Here is an 11,713-nt window from a genome sequence, read left to right on the forward strand (position 1 = left end):
TTGATTTTCTTGGACTTCTGTCAGTAACATACAAAACATTATTGGGGTTTAGGATTGGGATTATGTCCTTAGATGAAGAAGATTTAGCAGTAACAAGCTTGAGGATTTTAAGGGAAGGCATCAATTTGAGATACATGTCTCAGTAACAGGTAATGGGTATGGATTAACCATCTTGAAGACTATGAAGTATATGATTAGATTGTTTTTGGAAGCAGAAGAACTTGCCACACAGTTTCACATCTTTCTACTATCCATAGTCTCTGTGAAGCTTCTACTACCACCAGAAAAAGAAAGCCAATTGTCATATATTGCCCTCCAGGGGTCTACTTAGGCTCAACTGAATGTTTAGAAACATTCAAACTCAACTACAACATCAGATTCACTTAGAAGGATATAGGATGGGAAGCATGGCTCACCAGCAGGGCAGAGCCAGATGTTGCCTTTCTGTCAGAGTTCGTGCTTCTGGCCATGTGGCTCAGGTGCAAGGGGACAGACCCACATCAGGCAATGATGGGAGCTTAAAATCTCAAAAGCCTCTTGTCCCAGGGAAGCAATATCTCTTATAACAACTCCATAAAAATTGCTTCTGGGTTCCCCACAAGAGACTTATCTATTCTAAGAGTCACTCTAGTTAGGGAAGCTCAGAGCTGTGGCTTCCTATCAGGCATTTATAGTTCTCCTGGTCTGGATGCAGTTTACCAATTTGAGATCATTTCTACCATATGTAATGTTGCCTAGTAACGTAGTTGATCTACTATACTTTATTAGGTTGCCGGGGGAACAGAGCTAGAAAGTGAGGTCAAACTCTCACACAGAAGAGAAAGGGTTCTGTTAATCCTTCATCAACTGGTATGCTGAGCAATTGCATAATAGATACCCCACCTAGTTCCTATAATATATAGCCAGAGGAATTTCCTACTAATACATAACCCACACCAACTCATTTTTCCTCCCTTGAGAAGTATTCATTCTTTGTGCTTAGTTGTTTGTGATTAATATACTCTGAAGATTTTACTGAGGTATGTGTAAGAGTTGGATAAATAGTCAAAATGTCCTATCAAAATGTATCCTGGGGAGTTCCCATAGTGGCTCAGTTGTTAACGAACCTGACTAGTATCCATGAGGACTCAGGTTCAATCCTTGGCCTTGATCAGTGGGTTAAGGATCCAGTGTTGCCATGAGCTGTGGTGTAGGTTACAGACACGGCTTGGATCCTGCATTGCTGTGGCTGTGGCTGTGGCTGGTGGCTACAGCTCCAATTGACACCTAGCCTGAGAACTTCCATATGCCGTGGGTGCGGCCCTAAAAAGACCAAAAAAAAAAAAAAAATGTATCCTGGAGTTCCTGTTGTGGTTCAGCATGTTAAGAACCCAATGTAGTGTTTGTGGGGGTGCAGGTTTGATCCCTGGCCTCACTCAGGGGGCTAAGGATCCGGCTGCAGGTGTGGCTCGGATCTGGTGCTGCTGTGGCTGTGGCATAGGCTGGCAGCTGTAGCTCTGATTTGACCTCTTGGCCCAGGCACTTCATGTAGCCCTCCTCCCAAACTGTATCCCTTGGTGCTGCTCAGAGTAGGCAGATATAGTATGACATACTAGAGGGACCTCATGGAATGGAAATTTCTGGGGGTCCCATCAATCACACTTTGATGGGCACCTATACCCACCTGGCAACCACCAAGCACTAGGCTCTTGATAATGGTGCCTCTTATTATGTGGTGCTACTTTTGTCTGCATCTGTTGCTCTTGTCAGCTCAATAAGTGGGGACAGAGAGTTATTTATTCAACAGTTACCCAATCTTTATTCAGGGAGTCCTTATTATGCGTCAGGTATCAGTGAAGAAGCACAATCCCTGCCCTCAGGGAATTTGCAGCGTGTAATCAGGGAGACTGACAATTAAACATAGTTTTAGGTGTGACAACAGGGGCAAGGACAGAGCGCTCTGAGAGTGCTTGTGTAGAGCTTCTAGCCCAGTCTTAGAGTCCAAGATCAGAAACCAGATCCTGCCAAGCCAATGCTGATAAGAGATGGCTTTCTTATCTAAGCCACTGTGACTGTGGTCCTTCCCATTCAGTAAATGTCTACCTTTGTGATAGAATTTATGAGCGACTATAGTAGTTTCTGACATTTCCTGCCTTTTCTAAACATGGTGGCTTTGGACATGAACGGTGTTTAAATTACATTTTTTCCAGGGATATAAAAATATCACAAAGTTTTCAGAATCTCCTAGTCTTTTAAAAATATGCATCCAGAGTTTCTGTCGTGGCTGAGGGGTTAACGAATCCGACTAGAAACCATGAGGTTTCAGGTTCAATCCCTCACCTTACTCAGTGGGTTAAGGATCCGGAGTTGCCATGAGCTGTGGTGTAGGTCGTAGACATGGCTCAGATCTGGCATTGCTGTGGCTATGGAGTAGGCCAGCAGCTGCAGCTCTGATTCGGCCCTTAGCCTGGCAACTTCCATATGCCCCAGGTGCGGCCCTGAAAAGCAAAAAGAAAAGAAAAAGCAACAACAAATAACTTCCCATTATCTCCACCCACAATAATGAGATAGAACAAAAGTATTATTCCTGTTTTAGATGTGGAGGAGCCCCATTGCATCTGGATTGGGTCTTGGTTGAACATGCAAGCTAGTTAATTCCCAAACCAGATAGATATGGAACAGAACCATTAAATCAAAGGATTTGAGAAATAGAAAGGACTTTAGAGATAGTCTTGTCCAGAGAGATTTTAACAGAGAAATGAAATGACTAATTTTTAGTTCCTACACAGCTAGTTAGGATCAGAAACCAGATCCTGCCAAGCCAATGCTGATGACAAGCAAAACATGTTTGGGCAGACAGCAAAGACCATCTGTAGATAGCATTTGTTTCCTTGGGTACCCATCAAACTAAAACCACAGAAGAGGAAAATGCTGTTTTAGCCTCATGTGAATTTTTGTGATCGTAGCCTGAATTCTTGTAATGCTTAGGTAGGGAGGGGGAATCACATGTTGAGCCTGGGGGAGTTAATTTAATTGATTTGCCTAAATACTTACACATATTTGAAACAACATAAACCACCACCATCAACACACATGCGCATACATGCCCACACACACACACACACACACACAGAGGTAAGTCAAAATTTTACTGTCCGCTTATTTAATGTATATCGAGTATTTGATATTCATGTATTCATTTTGTAAAAACTTTCAAATTAAAAAATTTGCATTATCTTGAAATTACTTTTGCCAACCTCTCTAGCTGATCTTTTTTTTTTTTTTTTTTTCGGCCACACACACACAGCATGCAGAAGTTCCTGGGCCAGGAATAGAATCCATGCCATAGCAGCAACACGAGCCACAGCAGTGAGAAACGCCAGATCGTTAGCCCACTGGGCCACACAGGAACTCCCATGATTTTTGAAATATAAATTGGGGGAGTTCCCTGGAGGCTCCATGGATTAAGGATCTGGCATAGTCACTGCTGTGGTAAGGGTTCAATTCCTGGCACAGGAACTTCTGCATGCCACAAGCATGGCCAAAAAAATAAATAACTTTTTAAAAAGACATATAAATGGAGTATGATTCAGGGGTGTTGGCAAGGACAATATTTGAAACAAAACTTCACATACAGTAATATTATATAATACTGTAATATTTTGTGGCCCACATAATATTACAGTATTGAGTGAAAATGTATTTTAGGTATCTCTAAATAAGTCTCTTTAGACTCAGTTGATTTTGAGAAATCTACTGCAAAAGCTAATTTTTTTCTTTTTTAGAGATTTTTATTTTTTCCATTATAGTTGATTTACAATGTTTTAGCAATTTCTACTGTACAGCAAAGTTATCCAGTCATATATATATGTATATATATTTTTCTCACATTATCCTCCATCATGTTCCATCACAAGCATCTAGATATCATTTCCTGTGCTATACAGCAGGATCTCATTGCTTATCCACACCAAACGCAATAGTTTGCCTCTATTAACCCCAAACTCCCAGTCCATCCCACTCCCTCCCCCTTGGCAACCACAAGTCCTTTCTCCAAGTCCATGAGTTTCTTTTCTGTGGAAAGGTTCATTCAAAAACTAATTTTATTTGAAGTTCTGTGAAAATACATATAAGTTATTAGTAAAACAGATTAGCCACTTGATGATCTAAAAATACCTAGAAGCAGTGCTCCTGATTGTTAATGGAATATTTATCAAGTTTGGGATTAAAATTATGCATATCATCTTTAATTTGGCTTAATCACCCTGAGGGTAAACAGGAAATAGTCTCAAACTAAATTTTTGCTTTGATTTATAAAAAGTCAGAATAAGACACCCTGGGGGTTCCCATTGTGGCACAGTGGAAACGAATCGGCTAGGAACCATGAGGTTGAGGGTTTGATCCCTGGCCTCACTCAGTGGGTTAAGGATCTGGCATGCTGTGAGCTGTGGTGTAGGTTGCAGACGAGGCTCAGATCCTGCGTTGCTGTGGCTGTGGCTGTGGCTGGCAGCTGTAGCTCCAATGAGACCCCTAGCCTGGGAAACTCCATATGCTTCGAATGTGGCCCTAAAAAGCAGGGGGAAAAAAAAAAAAGAATAAGACACCCTAGGGACAAATTTAGAATAGGAACAGCCTCATCCAGGTTCATGAAAAAAATTTTTTAGTCCTTTATTGCTCATTTAAAAAATTTTTTTAGTCCTTTATTGCTCATTTTGTCTTCAGAAACAAAAGTAATGTAACTATTTTCTGTACATTCCAGATTAAAAATGGACTCAAATTAGACAACTGTTAAGTTTCTAACACAGTTTCTAAGTGGCTAAAACAGTTTCTTCAGAATGAAATATGTTGAGGGTTGATCCTCTCACATGAATGAATTAATAATCCTGCTTCATTTAAACTTAGTTAACTGGTTTTCTCACGGCAATATTTTACCAAGTTTTATGAATATAATATTGGTTAAGAACACTCCTCTCTAAAAACAAAGAGAACTATTACACAGAGCTCCAAACAGAAGACATTTCCATTAAATACTTGTCCCACCCCTCGTCCCATAGTATTAGGATCAATTACTTCCTTATAGGAGACAGTTTCTGGGCAGAGTATCCCAAGCCGGGATGTTTTAGATTCTGTGAGAGAAGACTGACCGCTACTTGATGAGTGGGTAATGCCGTATCAACGTAAGCAAAGGTGACGGCAGATGACATAAAGTCAAAGGTGACGCAACCATTCTAAGCTCAGCTCTACAGTCATACACTTTCCAACAACTTTTAGCAGGAGAGAAACTGACTTTATCTTTAGCTGCCAAGTTTCCAAGTAGATTATTGCCTCTAACAAAGGCACTTGTCAAAATTGCTATGTATTTATTAAAAAAAAAAAAAAAAAAAAAAAGACAGGAGTTCCCATCGTGGCTCAGTGGTTAACAAATCCAACTAGGAACCAGGAGGTTGCGGGTTTGATCCCTGGCCTTGCTCAGTGGGTTAAGGATCTGGCGTTGCCGTGAGCTGTGGTGAAGGTTGCAGACGAGGCTCGGATCCTGTGTTGCTGTGGCTCTGGCATAAGCTGGCAGCTACAGCTCCGATTCGACCTCTAGCCTGGGAACCTCCATATGCCGCAGAAGCGGCCCTAGAAAAGACAAAAAAAAAAAGACAAAGTTGGAAATGATACCGACCATTAAAACAACAGCAGCTGATACCTTTTTTGTTCGTTTTTTTTTTTTTTTTTTTTTTTTCTGCACCCCCAGCACGTGGAATTTCCCAGGCCAAGGATTAAACCCAAGCCACAGCAGTGACAATGCCGGATCCGTAACCCATGGAGCCACCGGGGAACTCCTGATACCTTTTTTGAAGGATTGGAAAGCTGTCTGCTTTTTGGGACTGAGTTGGTCTCTATGTTAAAGTGGTTATGTACAGATCTGTTTATGTGATTCAGTGTTGTCCATGTCATGTGTTGTTTTGCTATTTTTACTTTTTATATATAAAGAACTAAAAGCAAGACAGAATAAAGTAGTAAATTAGTGGATATAATCTTATAATCTAGATCTGACTTCTCATTTCAGTTGTTTTGGCATTCCGTTTTTTAGATAAATCTTTAAGCCTTGGGCATATTTTTGTTTTAAAAGTTATTTCTCTTTAAACAGTTTCAAATATTTATCCTCTGAAGACAGGAAGTTGATTCTGTTTTAGCAATATATTGATATAATTTTACATTTTAAAAAATGTTGAGGCAGGTTTATTTAAGATTGGCTGGGCTCACTGCCAGCTCTTGAGAAAAACATTTATAGTCTATAGATTTTAAAAAGATTCTCTCATAACAATATAGAACTGCTAACATTAAATACCCTTTCCATCTGTTTGAAGGCTCATTAACTTTAGTAATGGCAAAAAAAATTGAGTAGAGGTTGGGTCAGATTTGCTTGCTGCATGTTTTGGGCAAATAAAGTTTTATTGGAACATAGGCACACCCATTCTTTTCCATATTGCATATTGTATATGTATTCGCACTACAATAGCAAAGATGAGTGGTTGCAACAAACATCTTTCATCTGCAAAGCCCCGAGTATTTACTCTCTGGTGCTTTACAGAGAGTTTACCCACCTGTGATCTAGAATGCTGGACAGAACGTGCCATCTGTTATTCCTTATGTAGAGGTGATGGAGGTGAGGTAGGTTCCACCAATATGGTGAGCATCACTAGGATTTAAACACATCTGATAGGTATGAGGGTCAGTGGAGGGGTGCAGCTGATGCATGTGAAGTTTTGGGGGAAAGTTGTAGGAAGGATCTGACCAGGAAAAAAGAGTCATTTGTCTCAGCTCCAGGGAAGTTATGCCTGAGCCTTCAGTGTGAGCCCTAGAGACAGAAACTAAATGGACACAATCCAAGATCTTGAGATGCTGGGAGCTCAAACTACACTGCTTTGAATATCTGATGCAAAAGCTTGAGGCCAAGTGGGAGGGCAGGGCAACTGACTGCCCTGCACTTCTGTAACCCCGCACTTCCCTGATGTATTCTCGGTATAGCTGCTGCTCACAGGCAGTAGCAAGAGCAGTTAAATCAGACGGACAGGCACTAATGGTGAGCACTGGAGGCAGCTGGGATGTCAGCTTTCCCAGCAGCCATGAATTCAGCAGCAGACATCCAAGCACCCATCTCGGTCAGGGCACTTTTGGCTTCAAGGAACGGGAAGCTTAAGACAATGTTTCTTGGAGTTCCCATTGGGGCCCAGTGGAAATGAACCCGACCAATATCCATGAGGATGCAGGTTTGATCCCTGGCCTCACTCAGTTGGTTAAGGATCCTGTGTTGCTGTGAGCTGTAGTGTAGGTTGCAGACTAGGCTTGTATCCCAAGTTGCCATGCTGTGGCTGTGGCTGGCAGCTATGGTTTTGATTTGACCTGGGAGCTTCCACATGTCCACATGCTTCAGGCGCAGCCCTAAAAAGACCAAAAAAAAAAAAAAGAGAGAGAGAGAGAATGGTTCCTGGAGTTCCTGTCATGGCTCAGCAGAAACAAAGCTGACTAGCATCCATGAAGACGCAGTTTCAATCCCTGGCCTTGGTCAGTGGGTTAAGGATCCAGTGTTCCTGTGAGCTATGGTGTAGCTTACAGACGTGGCTCAGATCCTGTGTTGCTGTGGCTGTGGTGTAGACCAGCAGCTACAGCTCTGATTCAACCCCTAGCCTGGGAACTTCCATATGCCACGAGCACCGCCATGAAAATACCAAAAAAAAAAAAAAAAAAAAAAAAAGATAATGGTTCTCAAAGTTTGGCTCTAGGACCAGCAACAATAGCACCATCCCCGGGGGATTCTGATGCAAAGTAAAGTTTGAGAACAGTTTTAAGAGATTTGTTTCAAGATTAAAATGGGTGACTTTTTTGAGTTCCCCGTGTGGCTCAGCAGTAACGAACCCAACTGGGATCCATGAGGACTCAGGTTCGATCCCTGGCCTCACTCAGTGGGTTAAGGATCCAGCGTTGCCATGAGCTGTGGCGTAGGTCCCAAACACAGCTTGGATCCAGCGTTGCTGTGGCTGTGGTGTAGGCTAGCAGCCTGATATGACCCCTAGCCTGGGAACTTGCATATGCCATGGGTGTGGCCCTAAAAAGACATAAAATAAAATGAAATAAAATAGGTGACTTTTTGAGCATCCTAGGAGAGGAAGTCAACAGATCACCTAGAATTAGAAAGTCAAGGCTGAGGCTGTTACTGTCCTTGTTTATGCTTCTTGTCCACCTCTCCGTGCCTGTGTGAGGTTCCTCATTCATTCTCAGGCTAGCTTTCTTCTGCACATTTATCAGTTCTAAATGACTGCTCCAGCCCCTACCTGTCCTTCAGTTAAAATCCTCCAAAGGGAGTTCTGGTTGTGGTGCAGTGGTTAACAAATCCGACTAGGAACCACGAGGTTGAGGGTCTGGTCCCTGGCCTTGCTCAGTGGGTTAAAGATCCGGCGTTGCTGTGAGCTGTGGTGTAGGTTGCAGACGCGGCTCGGATCCCGAGTGGCTGTGGCTGTGGCTGTGGTGTAGGCCGGCGGCTACAGCTCCGATTAGACCCTTAGCCTGGGAACCTCCATAAGCTGCAGGAGCAGCCCAAGAAAAGGCAAAAAGACAAAAAAAAAAAAAAAAAAAAAAAGTTCTGGAGTTTTCTTGCAAGTTCAGGCTCCCTCATTGTCACTGCAGTGGCTGGGGTCACTGCTGTGGCCCAAGTTCCATCCCTGGCCCTGGAACTTTCAGATGCCACTGGCACAGCCAAAAAAAAAGAAAAGAAAAGTCATGAAGTTCTTTCTGAGGGGGGAGGGGGCCGAGCCCAGGACATAGAGAAATTCCCAGGGAAGGGATTGAACCCACCACTCAGCTGCCACGCAAGTCATAGCAGTGCCAAGGCAGGATCCTTAACCCACTGTGCCATCAGGAAACTCCAGGAACAAAGTTACCTGTTACAACATGGATAAATCTTGAAAATAGTGCACTAGGTGAGAGAAACCAGTCACAAACGACATCTACTGTATAATCTCATGTATGTAAAATACTCAGAACAGGCAAATCCACAGAGACAAGAAGCAGATAAGTGGTTGCCAGTAGCTGGGCAGGGAGGAGGGAATGGCTACAAATGGGGGCAGGTTTCCCTTTGAGGTGATGAAAAAGTTTTGCAACTAGATGGTGGTGATGGTTGCACAACGCTATGAATGTACTTACTGCTACTGAATTGTGCTTTAAAATGATACCTTTTAAATACACTTTACAATTTAAAAAACCATCTAGTTATTGTTTCTGGGACTCTCGTAGGTATTCACCGGAGGGTGGCGGGGCATCAGGGTTGCCTGGGAAAGGCCCAGGAGCATCTCTGGGGGCGGGGGCGGGGGACCTGCCCAGCGGGATGGGCCTGGGCTTGGCGCCCCGAGATGTCCCCGGTCCAGACAGGGCAGGAGGCGCCGAGGCGAGCGGGCGCCATTTGCAGTCTCGGGCGCAGCCGCGGCGGCGCGAGGGTTCCGAGGGGCTGGAGACGGTCACAAAGGAGGCCCGGGCAGCTGGCGCCGAGGACCTGGCCTCGGGGCGGCGGCGGGCGCGCTGGCTCCCAGACTGCACGGCCGCCCGGCCCAGTCCGCCTGCGAACCCGGGAGGGGTTGCGGGACAATGGCCCTGCCGTCTCTGCCCGCCCAGCGGCCCCTGCCGAGCGCCGCGCCCGCCAGGCGGCGGCGACGAAAGGCGAGAAGGTGCGCGGAGCCTCCTGGTGGCGGCGAGAAGGCGGCTCGGAAAATGTGCCCGGCGTGTCTGGAGGCGTGGGGCTGCGCAGACTCTGGGCATTGGCTGTGCGGATGGCGTGGCAAGGGGGCCAGGCCAGCTAAATTGTTGGATCTCCCGCTGTTTGGTTTGGTGGGTGTCACCTTGACTAGATTCAGACTATTCGTTTTGGCAGGACTGTCACAGAAGTGATGCTTCCTTCTCAAAGCATCATCACGTCAAGTGCCCCACACTGTCAGCTTGTCAGTTTATCTCATTACTGATGATGTTCACGTGGATCCTTGATTAAAAACGTCTGCCAGGCTTCGCCACTGTAAAGGTACATTTTTTCCATTTGTAAAGTATTACATAGGGAGGTACTTTGAAACTACATAAATCACCCATTTCTCATCACACCTTTAAAATTTTATTCATTAATTTTTTCCTTCCAGTTTTATTCGGATATAATTTACATACAGCAGTGTATGAGTACAGCATAATGATTTGACCTACATCATAAAATGATTATCACAATACGTTTAATGAGCATCCATCATCTCACACAGATATAAAATTAAAGAAACAGAAAAAATATTTTTCTTTGTGATAAGAACTCTTACCATTTAATGTTAACAACTTTCATATATAGCTCACAGCAGTGTTAGTTTTATTTTTCACGTTGTATATTACATCTCTAGTACTTTAATAACTGAAAGTTTGTTTTGGCTGCCTTCATTCAATTCTCCCCCCACCCCTCAAACTCTCCCCTCCTGCCTCTGATAACCACAAATCTGATATCTTTTCCTATGAGTTTGTTTGTCTTTGGAAGTTTAATTAACCTACAATACTATGCTATTTCCTTTTATACAACATAGTTGTTGGATATTTCTGTACATTTCAAAATGAATGCCGTAAGTCTAGTTATGATCTGTCACCACACAAAAACATTACGTAATTATTAACTATATTCCCCACACTGTACCTTCCATATCTGTGACATTTATTTTGCATCTGGAAATTTGTACCTCTTTTTATTTTATTTTATTTATTTATTTTAGGGTCACACCCATGGCATATGGCGGTTCCCAGGCTAGGGGTCGAATCGGAGCTGTAGCTGCCAGCCTACATCACAGCCACAGTAATGCAACCTACACCACAGCTCACGGCAACGCCAGATCTCTAACTCACTGAGTGAGACCAGGGATCGAATTCTCGACCCCTTGGATGCTAGTTGGGTTCATTAACCACTGAGCCACAACAGGAACTCCTGTACAACTTAAATTTTTTTTTTTTTTTTTAATTTTTGGCCATGCCCATGCCACAGTATTGACCTGAGCCACTGTAGTGACAGTGCTGGATCCTTAACCTGCCATGTGATAAGAGAACTCCAGAAGTTTGTACCTCTTAATCTCCCTCACCTATTGATTTATTAAGTCATATGGTTGCATGGTTTCCTGTTTTATTCATTAGGCTATAATCTATTGCTATCATCTATTCTAATGTTCAAACTGTCCCAGATTTGGCCAGTATCAAGCCAACTTTTGTACCCATTTGATATGTTCCTATCATTATTTGAACACTTTATTCCTTTCTTAGAAAAGATGTTCTGTGTTCATCGTGTCCTTTTTCCCTGCCCCAACTCCGGAATCAGATAATTCTCTTAAGGAACTTTGGTTCTTTTTAGTGGAGAACCATTATTTAGAAACCAAGATCTGAGCAGTAAGTATGCTCCTTGCTTATGAAGTGTTGTTTTCAGGCCCTCTCAGTGGACATTTCCACAGATACACAGAGAGCGATTGACAAGTAGACAGGTAACTCTAATTCTAGTCCAACACCATAGAATTCATTCTAATTTTCTCCTTCTTCTTGATTTTTGGTATATGTGATGCTAAGGGGAATAGCACATTTATTTTTTTCAAAAATGTTTATTTTCATCATTAAAGTAAAATATTCCTGTCAATAAAATCTGAAACTACCAAAAACTAAAAGAAGGGAAATTAACTATAAAGTCAGCATTAGA

The sequence above is a fragment of the Sus scrofa genome, chromosome 6, assembly GCF_054392235.1.
Source record: "Sus scrofa isolate SSC_HxYL_T2T_F1_AM1 chromosome 6, Sscrofa_HxYL_maternal_Yorkshire_Landrace_v2.0, whole genome shotgun sequence".
NCBI lineage: Eukaryota > Metazoa > Chordata > Mammalia > Artiodactyla > Suidae > Sus > Sus scrofa.